This window comes from Triticum aestivum, chromosome 2A, assembly GCF_018294505.1.
Source record: "Triticum aestivum cultivar Chinese Spring chromosome 2A, IWGSC CS RefSeq v2.1, whole genome shotgun sequence".
NCBI classification, from domain to species: Eukaryota; Viridiplantae; Streptophyta; class Magnoliopsida; order Poales; family Poaceae; genus Triticum; species Triticum aestivum.
The window spans coordinates 50216249-50237217 of NC_057797.1; the positions used below are offsets into that span (position 1 = coordinate 50216249).

The 20969-nt window shown below is 49.8% G+C and overlaps 1 pseudogene; it reads right to left on the reverse strand.

Moving 5' to 3' along the window:
• Nucleotides 1-1350: 1350 nt before the first annotated feature.
• Nucleotides 1351-11580, reverse strand: LOC123191478 (ACT domain-containing protein ACR2-like; annotated as a pseudogene).
• Nucleotides 11581-20969: the final 9389 nt, after the last annotated feature.

The window sequence follows — 20969 nt, forward strand, 5'->3', positions numbered from 1 at the left end:
GCCCAGCTATCTGACACCCGGCTTATAAGAGATATAGCTGCGGCCAACCTATAAGCCGTGTAGCCGTATGGGTTAACCAGCACCCAGCTTATATATGTATATAACCGTGCTGTTGTCGGAGGAACTCGGCTTATATAGTAACCGTGCGGTTCGCGGTTGCACCCGGCTTATATATAAACCGTGTGGTTCGTGGTTGCACCCGGCTTATATATAAACCGTGCGGTTCCTGGTTACACCCGGCTTATATATAAACCGTGCGTTCGCGGTTGCACCCGGCTTATACATAAACCGTGCCCGAAAAACGGCACTCGACTTATATAGACAGTGACACGTGGCCGTTAATAGCAGGCTACCGTCATGTTACTTTATTAAACCGGGAGCCCTTTAAAAATACTCGGGTTATACATAAGCTGGGTTTTTTCGGTCCAGCTCTCGGCTTATATGATATAAGCCGGTCGACTGTAAACCGAGTGCTATAAGCCGGGTGTTTTACTTGGCTTATATGTAAACCGAGTTTAAATCGATGTAAGCCGAGTGTATTAGGTACACGGCTTATGAGTTTTTTCCTGTAGTGTATGTACGTCTATACTCAGCTCAGGCAACAGAAATACCATCACATTCACAGAGCAAACCTACCCCATGAAGAGATGAAACCATGAGACAAACTCCCTATCTTCGACCTCAGCAGGCTAAGGATACGGAAGCCATTTCTCTCTGCCGCTGGTTTTCCTTCTAGCTGACCCCGGGACAGAAGCTCATCATCCTTCACCTGGAAGGGCAGGGGATCGCGCCCCCTCCTGACAGACTCGATGACGTCCATGTCGATCTTGTTGTCTTAGATGCCTTGGACATAGAATGTGTTCTTCATCTTGTCCCCGTCCATTGCGATGTCCGCCTGTGTAACGGTTAACCCGTTCTCCCGGAGGACCCTAGTGATGTAAGAGAGGAGGCCAACGGTATTCTCCGTGCATAGCTCCATCAGTCCATCTTCACACCCTCAAAGCAATAATAGCAATATAATCAGATTCGGAATTTCACAGATGTTAAAAGAAAACAATTCATATTTAAGTAGAGAATTTCAACATGAATACGGAGCAGATTTTATCCATGGTTACCATGAGAATGAAATTCAACTAATGCAGTTGGAAATTATATTCCTAAAATAAATAAAAATGAACATCAGACCACTATATGACTCACCTCACAAGTTCGATGCTCGACTGCAGCTTTAACACCTTTTACAACTAAGCATCTTTCATCCAGAGTGTCTAGCATATGTCCATCCCTGTGCCTGATGTAGTACTCCTACAAATATTCTTTTTTTAGTTTGTGTTCACTTTTCATGTTAATTCAAACCTGCAACACAACATATACATATCCCTACTAAAACAGAAGCAGATGAAGTTACCTGACTGGCAAAAGGCCCACGGGAAGAAACTGACGCATGAAAAACATTAAATTGCATGTTCGTAAGCGTGCACACAATGTCAAACATCAACTTCTGCCGGTCCACACATTCCACATTTACGACTTAGTATCCTTTCTCATTGCACCGATCAACAGAGACCACTGCGCCCCTGCCCTTTTGTAGCCATCCAAAGTAAGCATTGGGAAGGCATTAGATACATGTCCCTGTTTTCCATCAAAATCTTTACTAGCAAACAATAGCTGGTGCAACCGACGCTCGGGGTGGCTTGCGAGGCCATCAGGGACGAGCAGATGAGCTCTTGCACTACGCCCATCTTCATCCATTGAGGTACCAGATCCAAGAACAGTTCCAAGATGGTCTTGAATGGAGACTAAGCCGTTTGGATCACTGATGCAGGATGATGTTGATTCATCAGACACGAAATGCAACACATGCCAAGCTATCCTTGTGGCTCCAAGCATGCGCTTCCATAACACTACACCCTTGCTCTGTAAGAACATCACATATCTTAGAGAAAATTCAAGGCCGGTTGTGGCCAATCATCTCAATTCCTGTATAGTGTACAGCAACATCGGGTCTAGACGCAAGCTCATTCGATCTCATCACTGTGAACCTCCGAGAATCTCTAGTACATATTGCCTAAAAAATTGGAAGACACCAAATCATAAATCTTCAAGTTGTTTTCCCCTGCTTCTAAACAACCAGTTCAGTTGAGAGGGAAAGGGAGATGGAGACCTGCTCTATGTAGTTTATGGCCTTCTTATTGTAAACCTTGTTTCCTTCCTGATCTCTCATATGGAAAACTGCAAAACAGTTGGGCAAATACGGAAATGATGAACTGAAAACTTTGTAGTTAGATGGGTGAAGAACTTACTTGCATTCGTTCAGAGTTTTGGGTTGAGGTTCTCCACAAGTAAAATATCCAATGAGATATGGATGACCTGGGAGAGAAGTGGAAACATTGAAATGAATGTTTTCATTAGCCAGACTACATTTTGTGTTTATATGCAAGTTTCCTGACGCAGTAATATTAGATTCACACATGGATGGAAAACTTTCTGAACCGTAAATTTTGAGCCATCACTACTGCAGGATACTGCTAACGCGACACTACAATCACAGACCCTTTGACGAAACTGTGTGCGATGCAATAATCGCAAACAATGGTGTAAAAAACCGTAAAAAAAGGTGTAAAACGTTTGCGATGGCGGAGCCATCAAACACGGTTCAGATTTTAGTTGCGTGTGCGATGAAGGGCACACGGTTAATCCATTCGAACTATTTGCAATAGTCAGAACAACAGAAATGGGCAGTCATATCAATGTGTGTGCGATATACAACATATGGTTCACTCGGACGAACTATTTTCGATTAGGGAGCACAACAGAAACGGTTCAACTTAGCAAGATGTGTGTGATATGCGACATACAGTTCACATGGATGAACTATTTGCGATGAGCCAAAAGTACACAAACGAGTCATGTAAACAAGATGTGTGTGATATGTGGCAAATAGCCGACTCGGATGAACTGTTTGCGATGGGAAATTATAATACAGACAGTTAATACAGTTAATTCGTGTGCGATTCTGTGTGTACAAAATCTTTGAAAAATGCAAACTAGTTGCTTGCGGTGGCTAGGAGTATCGCACATGATGCATCTGAGGGTACTCGTGTGCGATGATTAGTAAGTTACACATACGTTTCCTTATGTTAACATGTGTGTGAATTTGCAATATGGACAGTTAATATGCAAATGCCTTCTGGACATCGGGAACACGCTTAAACTCAATGAACTGTGTACGATACGAATACTTTCTATGAAAATTTAACAACTTGGGTAACAACATTTGAGTAACATATATATAATGGTTACACTATTCGACAAAAGGAGGATCTTCGTAAAACGGTTTTGACAACCATATGGTCCATATCTACATACTTAACATAGTAACAACTATCACATTTTAAGAGGCTAAGGGACAATAACCATATGGTCCATATATATATACTTAACATAGTAATAGCTAGCACATTTTAAGAGGCTGAGGGCCAACAATCACAACTATCCCCTGGAAGCAGCTTGATCATGGCGACTCGGCATCTCGTCAATGAAAAGGAAGAGCTCTCCTGTGCCTTGGTATATCATGAGCAGAACACTGTCTCCAATTTTCCAATATGGATGCATTTCCATGATAAGCGAGAACTTGTTAATTTGAATGGTTTCATTTCTGTGGGGAATGCAGTACCTTGCAATCACTTTGGCGTTATTAGCAGGCACAAGTGTAATTCGACCACGCCAGGAAATCGATACAGGAACTGCTACAGCGGGCAATTTATGTTGACATGTAGAATAAAAACCAATTGTAACATATTGTTGAAGATATATATAGTGTATGAGTATCAACATTAAAATAAGACTTTTTGCCAGCGCTTTGCACACAATTGGTCTTGTTCAATGTGTGCACCATTGGTCTAATTAATCCGATCCAAAATCGAGCGTTCATACGATGTGTTGTCTCTATCAGATTATCAACAAAGTTTATGACATGCTTCAAGTCCTTCCAGTGAAATTTGGTACACTTGTAACATACAGATCATTCACTATGCATCCAACATACACTTCTTAAAAGGTGGAAAGATATTATTTATTCAGAAGATGACAGAAGAATATATAGTGCACATAAATTGGTAAATAGACTTTGTTACGGCCTAAGAACAGAGTCAGAATATGAAATCACAATTGGTTGCTTAAATAGTGATCAGTTAGTTAGAACAAATACCCCGATTTTACTAAGTAATATGACAGCATGGAGAAAGTTGAAAGGACACTAACCTCGATCAGACTTTGATCGGCTGATGACGTTGGGGAAGTAAATATCCATGTTAATTAGACCAAGTTGTGGTGCACGTACTAGAATTTTATTCCTGGCTTTCAGTTCATAACACTTAGACATTTTTCTCCAAAGGTCCGCATTAAAATAGGAGTGACCATCTTTATCATGTTTTACGCTAACCGTCATGGTAATTCTATACTGCGTTGTCAATATGACATCCTGGGAGTCATCAAAAAAGTAAAGCCCAAAATTTCCTTCTACTCCTGTTGTTGCAAAGCAAGGGATGTACTGCTTGAAATGAAAATTAAGATCATAAATTAGATATATTGAAATAACAGAGCAAGATGCAAATATGGGAGTAACTGGTTGAATAGATCAATATATAGATGAAAGCAAAGTACAAAAATATAGAATTAAAAATAGATAATGTAACAAAGATTTGATGCAAATATATAGATAATGTAGCAATAGACGGTATATGTTCACAAATGTAGGCCATGCCGACCGTGGTAGGTTGAGATTGAACATACCGAGTGCTCCCTGAAGTCATCTGGAATGGTGATATAGAACTTCGTCTCCGACTGGCCACGAACACACTTCCCCGATTTTTGCTCGCACTGTCGACACATGAATGAACACCCACGAATCAGCTAGAACAAAACTGATTCCACGACAATTTCCGTAGGTTGATTAACAGCAATGGACGGACTTTGATAAGAGATGAGTGAATATTTTGCTAAGTTGATTACCTTCTCCATGAGAAAAATCATCGGCCTAATCGCGCAGAAAACCACAGTCGACTAGAGTCTAGAATGTCAGTGTAGATAGGCGGCGGAAAGTGGGAGGGGCGAAATCTCGTTCCGTTTGGAGTGCGACCTACGCCCGCCGACAACAGCCGTGGAGCTTAGGGTGGCTGCCGCGATAGAAGTTGATGAGGTGCATAGTTGTGGAGGAGTCCATGACGAGTGGGTGGGGACGAAGTGGGCGCAGGTTTTGTTTTTTCCTTTTGCATGTATGAGTGAACACACACGGTTCGCAGAGGCGACGGAGGTGAATCGTGTGCGATAGTAAATAACTGAGATTGAATGGGAATCCAAATTTCCTTTGTCCTTCATCCATGAGTTTTTTCTAGGATGAACATAAACTCTAATAATCACGGTGTTCAAATTTGACACTTTTTCTGGTTCATTTACAATATTTAGGGGATTATGTGCATTTTGTAGGCATTAATGCACATAATTCAAATTCAAACAATTGGTGCTTGAAAAGGTGCACAAGAACGGTCTGGAAAAACCATACTCATGGTATTTAGTAAATTATCAAGCCTTTTACAAGGAATGGGCAGAGGTTTCAAGGAAATGTGTGGCAATAGTTCCACAAATGTGTCATTTACTGGGTTATCAACTATAGAACAATGAAATACGTGCTTGAAAAACATGACGCCTGGCAGGGTGCCATGGTATGGCCTCACTATGCCCTGGTTAAAAGCTGAGAAGGTTTGATTTATGTCGTCATGCATGCCCTTCATAAATCAAACCATCACCGAGGAAGTTCAATGCTTTCGAGAGGAAAATCACCAAGATTGAAGGGGAATCCAAATTTCTGTCCTAGTTTGTCATTCAGTTTTTTTCCAACGATCAACATACCGCCTCAAATGCAACGTGTTCAAATTTGACATTTTTCCGGGCTCATTTACCATATTTAGGGGATTATGTGCATTTTCTAGGCATTAATTATGCATATAATTCAAATTTGAACAATTGGTGCATGAAAAGGTGCACAAGAACGGCCTAGAAAACCATGCTCGTGCTGTCGGCGTTCTCGGAACGGGGGTCCCCAGACTTGCCTGCCTGCGGCCTGCGGCGTGGCTCGAGTGGGGGCCCAGTGCGGCCCAGCTTCATCAGCTCAAGCTCAAGACGCTCGCAAGGGGCCAAGCCTTGTGGGGCGGACGACAGGAGGCTTCCTCAGGAGCCGCCTCATCAGGCAGGCTCGCGAGGAGGCGGAGAGATCAAGGCAGGGGTGCCTCGCGAGGAGCCTATGACGCAAGCCATGACGATCGAGATTAGGCGGGCGCCAGGTGGGCGCCGGTCTGTGCAGTGTCCTTATTTCCCCTTCGGTGCAAAGGGAGCAAGCATAGGCCAAGGCATCGGGCAAAGGTTTCCATTCCGGTGAGATGAGACCAAGACCAACAGAGCGGCAGGATGGAGGTCACCGTGGAGCCCAAGACGGCGTCATCTCCAGTGCTTTTGGCAGCCGAACACCAGCTTTGGTCAGGATAACTTGTACTAGATGTTCCCCTTCAAAATGGCCAATTGTTGGCGCCCTTCCCGCTCATTATTTGGGAAGAGGACAGGGGCCTCTATAAATAGGACTAGCTCCCGAAGAGATAAGGGCGGAGAGAAAAAAAGGGGGGAGAGAAGAGAGAGAGAGAGAGAGAGAGAGAGAGAGAGATCCAGACCGAGTAGAACAAACCACACCAGCTCAAGAACATCTCTCGTGAGGCCGTTCTTCCCCTTGTATTGTTCATCATCAGCCCCTGAGGCAATCCACCACACCACACACTGGAGTAGGGTATTACACCACATCGATGGCCCAAACCAATATAAACCTCGTGTCCTTTGTGTGTTCTTCTTTCCAGCCTAGATTTCTTGCGAGCCATAGAAGCGCGAGTCGGTAGGGGAAAGATCTCCATGCGCACCCCAGAGTTCGAACCTTAAGGGTCTGTCGGAACCCGAAATCCGACATTTGGCGCGCCAGGTAGGGGTGCGCCAGAATCTTTCTTCCGCTGTTCGCGTATGATCTTCCATCGTGTCCATGGCTGACGCTCGTCGGACTCGCACCGAGCGCCGGGCTGCTCTCGCCACCCACGTCGCCCAGACGGCGCCCGTCGGCGGACGCCCTCGTCGTTCCCCGTCGCCTGCCGCCAACGCCGCCACCGGCCCGGCGGGGAACGAGCAGCAGGCCTCGTCCCAGCATCCTTTGGTGCGGCGGGAGGGCCGCACCACAACCCCGTCACTAACTCCAGCCGGTTCGTCGTCCCACGCCCGTCGCGCCCCCACGGACGCGCACGCCGTGCTGCTCCTGGCAAGAGAGCTCCTGTAGTACCGCCCTGTCGACGACCTCTACGAGGACTGGCTCGCCCGCATCACCGAGTTCGTCAGCGCCGCAGGGGGCTCTCTTTTGCCGTCCTTCTCGCTGCCTCGCCCTCCATTCCGCGCAGGGGGCGAGGATCAGGAGGCGCCTCCGCCACCTCCTCCCAAAGAAGGCACTCTGGCTCCAAGGCGTGCAGCCCCAGGGCGAGACCCCCCATGTCCGGCACCTGCGCCGCAAGAAGGGAGCTGCCAAGAGATCCCTCATCCCCAAGAAGGTGCTCGCGCGCTCCCAGCACCGGCGCGCCAAGATCGCGTCCCTGCGCCTCCATGCCGAGACCCTGCGCTGCTCCAAGCGGCGGCGCGTGGTAATCACCAGGAGCAGGCCCAGCACCAGCAAAGGGCGCTGGTTGCCACAGCAGGCTGCTGCACCTTCACCCCCGAGCTACGCGGCGTCACATGGCCAGGAAATTTCAAGCCTGATCTACCCCCTCGCTACGATGGCACGGCGGACCCTGCGGAATTTCTATAGCTCTACGAGCTGGGCATCGAAGCCGCCAACGGACGAAAAGGTCATGGCGAACTGGTCTCCCATGGCGCTCAAGGACGGCGCCCACACCTAGCTCCTGAACCTGGCTCCCAGCACGATCTCCTCCTGGGACGAGATGTGCACTCGCTTCATTGCCAACTTCTAGGGCACTCGCGACCGGCCCCCGGCCATATGCGACCTGCGCCGCATCAAGCAACAGCCAGGGGAAACCCTGCAGAAATACATCCAGCGCTTCAACAACGCTCGCCTCAAGATCCCCAGGGTGACTGAGGAAGCCATTATCTCAGTCTTCTTCGATGGCGTGCGCGACATCAAGATGAAGGAGGAGCTGGCAATCCATGAAGACCTGTGCATATCCCTGGAGCTATTCAACTTGGCGACCAAGTGCACCAGGGCTGAGGAAGGACGCCTCTCTCTCCTCGAGCTCCCAGCTGCTGACCCAGAAGAGAAAAAGCCCAAGGCCAAGGACGTGAAGCTTAAGGGAGCTGCCGTGATCGCAGCGGAACTAGACACCAAGCGAGGTAGGTATCAGCCTGAGTCATCAAAGGGCAGCCGATACTGCGTGTACCACGACCTCCACACCCACAACACCAACGAATGCCAAGAGCTCAGGGCCATGCGAGATGGGCGTATCAGCCGACGCCCTGAGCACAACGACAGGGGCTATGGCCAAGGAGTTGGAAGAGGTGGAGGACGATGGGAAGACCGTGGCCCTCGCCAAGGGTGGCGTGATCGACCTCGCGAGGATCGCTGGCAGGACCATCCTCGCGAGGGAGGCTGGAGGGATCAGTCTCGTGAGGATCGCCCGCACGGCAACGCAGGCCTCCCTCCTCTACCGCCACCACCAAGAAGGAACGAAGACCAACATCAAGACGAGGGGGCTAGGGGCTTCCAGGAGCCGCGCGCAATCGCTTGCATCTTGGGTGGCGCCCAGGCCCCAGCATCACAGTGCATCTGCAAGCAGTTTGCTCGCGAGGTGAATGCAGTCCTCCTCAAGCTTGAGGCCACGCGCCCTCTTAGGTGGTCTGCGTGCGCCATCACGTTCAGCTCAGCGGATCATCTCAAGTGTGCGGCAATGGCCGGAGTTCCCCCGATGCTTTGCTCCCCAGTCATCAGCAATGTGCAGGTCACTAGGACCCTCGTTGACGGCGGAGCAGGACTCAACGTCCTGTCCGTCGAGACATTCGACAATCTCCAAGTGCCGTATGATCAGCTCCAGCCGACCAAGCCTTTCTCAGGAGTCACTGATGGTTCCAATGTTCCGATAGGGCAAGTTCGCCTGCCAGTCACCTTTGGGCAGGGCAACAACTACCGCACCGAGCTCATCGACTTTGATGTCGCCCACATTCGCTTGCCATACAACGTCATCCTCGGGTACCCGGCCCTAGCCAAGTTCATGGCAGTGACTCACCATGGCTACAATGTCCTCAAGATGCCAGGAAGCGGTGGAGTCATCATCGTACCTTGTGAGGAAAGGGATGCGGTGTGTTCATTTGAGCGTGCGTTCCAAGCAGCAGCAATCGAAGACCTAGATCACAGGAGCGGAAGACTTCCCGAGGTGACCCTTAAGAAGAAGAAGGCTTCGCCTGGCCGAAGCCATAAGGAGGCAGGCGCCTCCGGAGGCATTGCGTCAGGATTCGCGCCCGTTCAGGGAGCGCCACCCTCTGTTGCATAGGAAAGCGCGCCCGGCGCCCTCCTCAGGCAGGGCTCGGGGGCTCTTTCTTGGAGAGCCATCGACTTTGCCAAGGTCACGAGGGAGGCGCTCGGGCACCACTTGGAGGGGTTCTTCCAGGCACGTTTCCCTCAGGAAGGTACGAGGAAAGGAAGACCAAACCCTCAGGAGTTCATCGCGGGAAACACCGAGGAGCTACAGGAGTCGAGAATCATGCGCGGCAGCCGACGCTTGCCCGTCGTGGCCCCACATCCAGGCGAGGACGATGGGCTGCGCGTCTGCATCGACATGCCAGGGCTCAACCGAGCCATGTCTCAGGAGCGCCTCTGGCCTTCGCGTGTGGGGCGTTGCAAGGGTCCACCTCACATCTACGTCCGCATGCCTTTCGGCCTTCCGAACGCGGTCGCCGCTCATCAGCACCTGCTGAGGAGCATTCTAGAGGCTCAGGAGGTCAGGCATTGTGCGGTCCTGGCAGAGGTGGAGATGGCCCTCGAAGACCTACCCGTGCCCCCGGAGCCTCCCGAGGCTCCTGGGCCTGGGGGCTCGTGAGGGTCGACGTCTTCACCGCGCGTCGCCCACTTCTTCGGCATCACTTCATCTTCAGCAGCATCAGATGACATCTTTTAAGCCATTTTTAACTGGGAGAGCCCATAGGGCCGCGTTGTCCCTAGGTCGCGTGGGTCCGTCCCTGTGGCATGTACCCGTTTTGCTTACGCTCTTTACCTACCTTGGTGGGGGCGCCCCTCGGGCTGCATCATCCCCAAGCTGCTCAGGCCTGGCCTAGCGGCGTTTGCTTTTCCCGCATCTGCTTGAAACGGATTTGCTCCTTCGTACTTAACATACCTGACCTAATCGCCTGCTTGATTGACATCTACCCATGGAGCCGCTCGCTCTGGCACGACGTCTGCGTACGGGTCTGTCCCTGCAACACGGATAAACCTGAGTGGTCGAGCTCTGGCCACGGCAGCCTCGCAAGGCGCCACCTCACCAGGCCCTCAGTGCTCCAATCACTCCCTCGGAGTGACCAATGGTTGGCTGGCAACCGTAGTGGCAGGTCTTGTCTCTCCTTATGATTGGTATGCAGGACCCACTCCAGGAGGAATGTTGGGGACATCGCGGGCTATCTCTCCCTCTCTCCAGCATGGACCGCTTGCATGTTAAAAGGGGGGCGCCTGAGCATCACGACTCATGGGCTCCTACTGGCTCTTCAGCCCTCACCCCCTGGCCTTGACCCACGGCATCGCGACCTGTCATACCAGCGGCGGCTGAGCTCGCTCGAGGGCCGGGACATGAGGACATAGAGCATTAAGGAAGGTGTGGGGAAGTGGGAAGAAGCTCGTGAGGACCTAACCCAGCAGCACCTCAGCTACCGCCACTCGGGCCGGCCGCCCCGTTGAAGAACTACCCCAAAATCAAAAGCTAAGTCACGCCCTTACAGGAGCTGGACCAATGCAGCACCAAACCCTCGCCTAGTGCAGCTCTGTCACGACGACGTTGCCTTCCTTTCTCGCCCAGCGAGGGCTTCTCGAGCGCTAAAGGGGACCTCTCGAGCATCGCGACTCAAGGGCTCTTACCGGACCTCGGGCCGCACACCTCCTGGCCTTGACCACGGCATCGCGACCTGGCATACCAGCAACTACTGAAGCTTGCCTGGGGACTGGGACCTATCAGCATAGAGCGCTAAGTCCTCGTGAGGATAGAAAGGGGGAGCCGAGCCGGGACAGGACAAGCATCTCGCATCGATTCATATTAGGGATATAATGTTCGCAAAAGACATGTCAAGCGCCTTACATACCCCCGCGGGGTGTTGCTTCGATTCCTCGCAGGGAACAAAAGGTGCTAATCCTAAGGAACACTAATTGCCCGCGCCTCCGCAAGCGACGCCATCATCAATAGTGGACTGCCCGGCGCCGGCGCCGACCCTACCCAGATCAGTGGTGTCGGCGGCCCGATGTAGTTGCCCTACACCGAGCACGGCGCGAGCTCGGAGGCCCGTAGCTGTCATCGCTCGTCTCCGGAGTCACGAGAAGCTCGGGGGATCTGCCAGATTCCCCATCTCCTCCGCTGCCGCCTGAAGAGCTGCTGGAGGGCCGATGGGCAGGCCAGGTCCTCGCCGGTCCGATCCCCCTGCCGCTTTCCTTGGGGAAGCACTCCAACCGGCGTCCTTCAGCATCGAAGACCTTGAAGAAAATCAGGGAGGCGCCGTCATATTCAAGATGAATTACGAGGGCACCCTCCGTCCGGCAGACCCAAGCGATCTCACCCCAGCCCCGGGTCGTGTTCCCTTGCCCGGAGTGACGACCGCGACCTCCGCTCCGGTCGCGAGGGTGCTGCAGTCGGCGTGCTACAGCCAGAGCTCTAGAGACCCGCTCGGCGGCATCTCGAAGGCGAAGGATGGAGGAAGACGGATCCAAGAGAATGGGGCATGGCGGCGTGAAGCCCTCGACGTGGACTCCAGGAGGAATGATGCGCACCGCCGTGACTCGCCGGTGTCGGCGGCGGCACCATCGGTGCCGCTCGACGCCCTCTTCCGTAGGGCCCTCGATTCAGGCGTACAAGGGTAGTGGAAACCCAGGCAGCGGCCGCTCATACCAGGGCCTCGACGCCTCCTGCCAAGCACCCTCATCTCGGCGGCAGGGGACTAGCCGTTTCTTCGGCAGAAGAGGGTCAGGACCTTCTCGGGGGGCCTTTCCCTTCTCTTCTGCAGAAAACCGGCGGATTGGTGCCATTGGCATAAGGAGAAGCAAGGAAGAGGAAGAAGAAGGAAAGGAGTAGCAGGAAGGGATAAGCTAACAAGGCTCACGCGGCCCCGTACTTATAGCCGGAGAAGGCCGACCACCGGCCACCACGATCGCAGGTAATGATGACCCATTTCTCTGCATGCAGGGACTTTTCAAGTCGAGCGGCTGCCGAGGCGTCGTGGGGAAGCGCAGACGCCCACGTCCAATCGACCGCCACGTGGTGCCCAAGGCCGTAGGCTATTGGGGCCCGCGGTGCTTCACGCTTGCCCCTTCGCTTCCCTGCTAAGCCAAGCCCGGGCGTGTCTTGGGCCCGGGGGCTACTGTCGGCGTTCTGGGAACGCGGGTCCCCAGACTTGCCTGCCTGAGGCCTGCGGCGTGGCTTGAGTGGCGGCCCAGTGCGGCCCAGCTTCATCAGCTCAAGCTCAAGACCCTTGCAAGGGGCCAAGCCTTGCGGGGCGGACGACAGGAGACTTCCTCAGGAGCCGCCTCATCAGGCAGGCTCGCGAGGAGGCGGAGAGATCAAGGCAGGGGTGCCTCGCGGGGAGCCCGTGACGCAAGCCATGACGATCGAGATTAGGCGGGCGCCGGCCTATGCAGTGTCCTCGTTTCCCCTTCGATGCAAAGGGAGCAAGCACAGACCAAGGCATCGGGCAAAGGTTACCATTCTGGTGCAACGATACCAAGACCAGCAGAGCGGCAGGACGGAGGTCACCATGGAGCCCAAGACGGTGTCATCACCAGTGCTTTTGGCAGCCGAAGACCAGTTTTGGTCAGGATAACTTGTACTAGATGTTCCCCTTCAAAATTGTTGGCTCCCTTACCGCTCATTATTTGGGAAGAGGACCGGGGCCTCTATAAATAGGACTAGCCCCCGAAGAGAGAAGGGCGGAGAGAAAAAAGGGGGAGAGAAGAGAGAGAGAGAGAGATCCAGACGGAGTAGAACACACCGCACCAGCTCAAGAACACCTCTCGCGAGGACCATTCTTCCCCCTGTATTGTTCATCATTAGCCCCTGAGGCCATCCACCACACACTGGAGTAGGGTATTACACCACATCGGTGGCCCGAACCAGTATAAACCTCGTGTCCTTTGTGTGTTCTTCTTTCCAGCCTAGATTTCTTGTGAGCCATAGAAGCGCGAGTCGGTAGGGGAAAGATCTCCGTGCGCACCCCAGAGTTCGAAACTTAAGGGTCTGCCGGAACCCGAAATCCAACATGTGCTATTTAGTACATTCCCATGCGTTTTACAAGGAATAGGCAGATATGTCAAGGAAATGTGTGTCAATAGTCAAACATAAACGCGTCGTTTACTGGGTTAACAACTATACAAAAGTGAAATAAATGCTTGGGAAACATGACACCTCGTGTGGTGCCATGGTATGGCCTCACCGTGCCTTAGTAAAAATTTGAGAATGTTTTCCTTATGTCATCATGCATGCCTTTCATAAATCGAACCATCACCGAGGAAGTTTCATGGTTTCAAGGGGGAAATCACCAAGATTGAAGGGGGTCCAAATTTCCTTTGTCCTTTGTTCATGAGTTTTTTCTACGATGAACATACACCCTGCAAATCAGCATGTTCAAATTTGGGACTTTTCCGGGTTCATTTGCCATATTTAGGGGATTGTGTGCATTTCCTACGCATTAATGCACATAATTCAAGTTCAAACAATCGGTGCATGAAAGGGTGCACAAGAACGGCATGGAAAACCATGCTCGTGCCATTTAGTAAGTTCTCATGCCTTTTACAAGGAATGGACAGATATTTCGATGAAATGTGTCGCACTAGTCAACCACAAATGTTTGTTTATTGGGTTTTCACCTATAGAAAAAAATAAAATAAATGCTTGAAAAACATGACGCCTAGCATGGTGCCATGGTATGACCGCACCATGCCCTGGTAAAAATTTGAGAAGGTTTGGCTTATGTTGTCATGCACGCCCTTGATAAATCAAACCATCACCGAGGAAGTTCCATGCTTTCGAGAGGGAAATCACCAATATTGAAGGGGAATCCAAATTTCTATCCTAGTTTGTCATTCAGTTTTTTTCCAACGATCAACATACCACCTCAAATGCAACGTATTCAAATTTGACATTTTTCCGGGCTCATTTACCATATTTATGGGATTATGTGCGTTTTCTAGGCATTGATGCTCATAATTCAAATTCGAACAATCGGTGCATGCAAAGGTGCACAAGAATGGTCTGGAAAACCATGCTCGTGCTATTTAGTACATTCTCATGCCTTTTACAAGGAATGGGAAGATATTTCGAGGAAATGTGTGGCAATAGTCAACCATAAACGCGTTGTTTACTGGGTTAACAACTATACAAAAATGAAATAAATGCTTGGAAAACATGACGCCTGGTGTGGTGCCATGGTATGGCATCACCGTGCCCTGGTAAAAATGTGGCACCCCGGCTCAGAGAAACCGAAACGCCCCGTATTCCAGCCCAGAGATCGAGGAGTGATGACCCACAAGTGTAGGGGATCTATCGTAGTCCTTTCGATAAGTAAGAGTGTCGAACCCAACGAGGAGCAGAAGGAAATGATAAACGGTTTTCAGCAAGGTATTCTCTGCAAGTACTGAAACAAGTGGTAACAGATAGTTTTGTGATAAGATAATTTGTAACGAGCAACAAGTAACAAAAGTAAATAAAAAGTGCAACAAGGTGGCCCATTCCTTTTTGTAGCAAAGGACAAGCCTGGACGAACTCTTATATAAGGAAAAGCGCTCCCAGGGACACATGGGAATATCATCAAGCTAGTTTTCATCACATTCATATGATTCGCGTTCGGTACTTTGATAATTTGACATGTGGGTGGACCGGTGCTTGGGTGCTGTTCTTACTTGAACAAGCATCCCAATGATGATTAACCTCTATTGCAAGCATCTGCAACTACAACAAAAGTATTAAGGTAAACCTAACCATAACATGAAACATATGGATCCAATCCAGCCCCTTACGAAGCAACACATAAACTAGAGTTTAAGCTTCTGTCACTCTAGCAACCGATCATCTACTTATTACTTCCCAATGCCTTCCTCTAGACCCAAATAATGGTGAAATGTTATGTAGTCGACGTTCACATAACACCACTAGAGGCTAGACAACATACATCTCATCAAAATATTGAATGAATACCAAATTCACATGACTACTAATAGCAAGACTTCTCCCTTGTCCTCAGGAACAAACGTAACTACTCACAAATGTAACACCCATAATGCGGCTATATCTCCCACGTGTCGGAGCACGACTTAGAGGCATAACCGCATTGTAGGCATGTCGCAAGAGGGGTAATCTTTAAACATCCCATGTACTGAATAAGAAAGAGGTACGGAGTTGTCTTACAATCGCCACTTCACATAATACATGAATATAGCATTACATCAACCAGATACAATCAATGTCCGACTACGGAACCAAAATAAAAGAAGACCACCCCTAATGCATAGATCCCCGATCGCCCCGACTAGGCTCCACTACTGATCAACTGGAAACGAAACAATACAACGAACACGATCTTCAACGAGCTCTCACTTGAACTCAGCTGCGTCATCTGCACTGGTATCATCGGCACCTGCAACTGTTTGGAAGTAATATGTGAGTCACGGGGACTCAGCAATCTCACACCCTCGCGATCAAGACTATTTAAGGTCATGGGTAGGAAAAGGTAGTGAGGTGGAGCTGCAGCAAGCCCTAGCATATATGGTGGCTAACTTACGCAAATGAGAGCGAGAAGAGAAGCCAAGCACGGTCGTGAACTAGAAGTGATCAAGAAGTGATCCTGAAACTACTTACGTTCAAGCATAACACAAGAACCGTGTTCACTTCCCGGACTTCGCCGGAAAGAGACCATCACGGCTACACACGCAGTTGATGCATTTTAATTAAGTTAAGTGTCAAGTTCTCTACAACCGGACATTAACAAATTCCCATCTGCCCATAACTGCGGGCATGGCTTTCGAAAGTTCAAAACCCTGCAGGGGTGTCCCAACTTAACCCATCACAAGCTCTCACGGTTCAACGAAGGATATTCCTTCTCCCAGGAAGACCCGATCAGACTCGGAATCCCGGTTACAAGACATTTTAACAATGGTAAAACAAGACCAGCAAAGCCGCCCGATGTGCCGACATCCTAATAGGAGCTGCACATATCTCGTTCTCAGGGCAACACCGGATTGTCCAAGATTCCGGTAGGCCAGCCCAGAGTTGCCCCTGGTGGCCACCGGCTGCTGACAGGTTCGGACCAACACTTAGACAAGCACTGGCCCGGGGGGGTTAAAATAAAGATGACCCTTGAGTCTTCAGAACCCAAGGGAAAAAGGCTAGGAGGCAAATGGTAAAACCAAGGTTGGGCCTTGCTGGAGGAGTTTTATTCAAAGCGAACTGTCAAGGGGTTCCCATACACCCAACCGCGTAAGGAACGCAAAATCAAGGAACATAACACTAGTATGACGAAAACTAGGGTGGCAAGAGTGGAACAAAAACACCAGGCATAAGGCCGAGCCTTCCACCCTTTACCAAGTATATAGATGCGTTAATTAAATAAGAGATATTGTGATATCCCAACAATGAACATGTTCCAATAAGGAACAAACTCCAATCTTCACCTGCAACTAGCAACGCTATAAGAGGGGCTGAGCAAAGCGGTAACATAGCCAAACAACGGTTTGCTAGGACAAGGTGGGTTAGATGCTTGACATGGCAATATGAGAGGCATGATATAGCAAGTGGTAGGTATCATGACATATGCATAGCAATAGAGCGAGCAACTAGCAAGCAAAGATAGAAGTGATTTCGAGGTTATGGTCATCTTGCCTGAGATCCCGCAAGGAAGAAGAATGAGTCCATGAAAAAGACAAACATACGAAGTCGAACGGATCCTCACAAACGCGACGTTAACGGAACTAACCCGAAGAAGCAACACCGGAAAGAAGCAAACAATATAATAAACAACCATCACATAACCATGGCATGATGCACAATCAAGTATGATGCATGTCCGGTTTAAATATGCATGGCATGGCAAAGTGCACAAACAAAACTACAAGTTAAATGGAGCCCAATATGCATCGGGATGCATATTGACGGAACACCACATCAATTATTTAGTTCTCTCTCGGTTATGTACCCAACTATATTAAATGTTCTTAACATGGCAAGAGGTGGAGCATAAGCAAACTAAACATTTAGGCCAGTTTAAATGAGGTCGGAAACATCAAGCAACAATTCTGGTAAATCCTCATGTGCATTAGCAATTTGGTGCAACAACAATTTTAAACATTTAAATGTTATTATCATGATGCGAATGACATGTGCAGGTCTTATGCAGAATTTACGAAAATGTTGACATGATAAGATATGAGGCATTTCCCATCGTGGCGGAAACGAAAGGGGTGCCACGGCAACGACAACAGAAATGGTGCCACGACAACATTCCGGTTCCGGTAACTCGATTGAGGTGCCGGTGCAAAAGGAAGTGTGACAGGAGCGTGTCATGCAAGGATGGTGGGGTGCTCACGGATACCGGGTTCCCACGGGTAGACGACGGTGTCAAACGAGGGAACAACTACGTTCACGGGCGGATTACAACAACCAACATGCATCTCATACAACTCATGCATACGGTCCACGAGCGGTCGTCTCAGGGTTATACCTTCGAAGCGTGCATCTCATACAACTCATGCATTCCGGTTCGATGTTAGCGGAAGTAGTGGTTCCCAGTTCGGAGGGGAACTTGGCGAATCCAAGTCCTTCGGGGTTCGACGGTAGTGGTCCCCGTTCTTAGATGCACAAGTATTCATAAATGTTCAGGGTCACGCGAGGAACTTGACGTCTAGGAGTCTTCGAGGGTCGATGGTAGTGGAGCATACGTTCTCGTAGATGTTCGGGGTCGTCGGTGTTGTGGTACTTGGCGACCTGCACGGGATGGTAGTTGTATATGTCCGAAGAGGAACTTGGTGCATCCAGGGTCTTCGGGCGTCGCGATACACATTGTCTTATCGAAACCGAGCGACAGTAGTGGAACTTGGTTCATCCAATGCCCTCGGGCGTAGAGGTACTTGCGAAAACCGAGATGGTCTTGATGATCCGGCGGGACGACGTGGTTCGGGGCGGTCTCAGTCTTGACGGTGGGGTACATGACGCATCTCGGATATGTAGTCGTACACGGTGTTACATGTAGCCGAACTTGAGGTGGTCTTGACGTCGGACTTGCCGCGTTGGACAGAAACATGGCCAGGTTCAGCTGCTACCCCACATCCATGACGGAAACGAAACTCGGGCAGGAAGTCAAAGCAAAAAAAAAAACAGGGGCACGGCGGCTGCTTGTACAGGGGGAAGGGCACGACCCACGCGCCGGGCGAGCGGTCCATGGAGACGCTGCAGGTGCGCCGGGCTCGCTCGTTCCCGAGCAGAACGGTAATAGCGGGTGGCGCTGGGTACTCGCGGCGGCAGCGCTGGGACTCCGGTGACATGGAGAGACGACGGGGAAGGGCGGCTCCGGTCCGTGGGCGACATACAGGCAGCAGCCATGGCGATGAGGTGGAGCGGCGGTCCTTTGAGCTTGGCCGGCACCGGCCATGGAGAACGGCGGCGCAGAGGCGGGGTAGAGGGAGGAGCGGGCGGCGACCTCCGGGCGCGCGGCTGCGCAAGTTCCAGGCGGAGGAGACGGACGGCAGCGGCCTGCTGGTCGCCGGCAGGGGCGGCCGGAGTCGAGGAAGCAGGAGGTTGGGGCGCGGGTGAGGGAGATGGACGCGGCCGGTGCAGCGCGACAGTGGTGCTCGGCGGCGGGGTTGCATCACGGGGAACGAGAGGGAGATGGGAGGATCGGTCGCCCGGGGATGGGATCGGGCAGCGCAGTGCTCTCTCTGTGGCGGCGCGAGGGGAGAACACGAGAGGGAGAGGCCAGGAGATCGTGAGGAGGGGGGTCTGGGCGAAGGGTTTCTGGCGGCGCGAGGGGAAGGAATCCAGGGAGAGGGGAGTCGGGCTCCCTAGTGTCTAGGGTTCCCGCGTGTCCTGCTGGCCCAGGGAGGTTTGGTCCGGCCTGGGTTGTAGATGGGCCAGCCTGCTGGGCTCTGCTCTCTCTCTCTCTCAATTCCCTTCAACAGAAAGCAAAGAGAGGAGAAAATGGAAGAGGGATTAGAGAAAGCATTTGGGCATGCGGTTAAATTTCCCAGACTCGTAAAAATGAGTTCGTTCTGAGAAAATGCATTTGGCACTGCTTGGAATGATTGCATTCAAACACATTTGAATGTGATTCAAATAAGTTTGAATTAGAAAAACATTTTTGGAGAGTCCAAGAATGTTCGGAATTTTTGTGGAGATCGGGAAAGCGATGAAAGAAAATATGGGCAAAGTTTGAGGACCAAACTTGAAGCGGGAAAAAGGCATGTGATTATTTGCAAGTGTGTTTATGGGTGATTCCGAAAATGGAATATTTAATATAGCTCCCTAATATCGGGAGAATATGTTATAAAGAGAATCATCATGTGAATTCCCTCGGTTTAAATGGATCAAAGATCCATGCCATTTATTTAGTTGAGTTAAGAAAAGAAATGACATGATGGCATGATGACATGATGCAATGCACATGATGCAATGATGAATGCAATGAACCAAACAAATCCCACGACGAAACTCGGAAACCCTGGAAGGCATCTGAAGCTCCGGTCTTGGGGCGTCACAACACTCCACCACTACAAGAGGATCTCGTCCCGAGATCTAGGATGGCGCCGGAGAGAAAACGGAAGAGGAAGAGAAGATGTAAAACTAAGTTGCTTCTTTGACAAACGAGTGAAACCAAAGAACCTTGCGAGGTTGAACAACTTGAAAAAAAGAATACCACGGAGATGATCGAAGTTGAAAACACTCCGTTAGAAAAGAGGAACAAGGAAGAACAAATTCGGACAACACTCTGGTTGAAAAGTGATATGAAACTTGATAAGATGAAAAGAACTTGAGCAGAGGACACAACACTCCGGATAAATGGATAAGCACGAAAAGAACACGATCCTCACAATTCGAGATGATGAGAGAAGAGAGCAACATTACAAAGCCTCCAAAAGAAATGAAAAAAATGGAATGCAATGAACGGAGGAAAGAAGATCTTGAGAGAGCACGCTTACAACAAATGCTAGAACGGAGTTGTTGGATTAACAACAAGAAGAGTAAACTTGTTTTGGGCTTATGGAAAACATCTCAAAATTATGAGGTGAAATTCTGCCATTAACGGAAACGATAGATTGGATTGATATCAACAAGAATACGAGCAGCTATTTCACCGGGAGGATAAAAGAAGAACTTGGGTCATTTATAAGCACCATAATTATCAACAATCCTTAGGGAAAGCTTTAGGTGAAATATAACCCAAGATAATTCCAATGAAGAGATTGATGGGTTGAAAGGATCTCTTGAACGAAGAGAAAATGATGGATTTAGATATGTCACTCTTGAAAACATGTGAATCATGAAACACGTAGGGAAAATTATCAACAATGACATAACACCACCTCAAAAGATAAGATAGAACGAATTAGACTTTGGGATGCAAGATGAATAATGCTTGAACTCCTCTGAAAAGAATCTCGACGAACACTTCGAGAAGGAATTAAATATTTTATGAACCAACATGTAGGGCCTCCA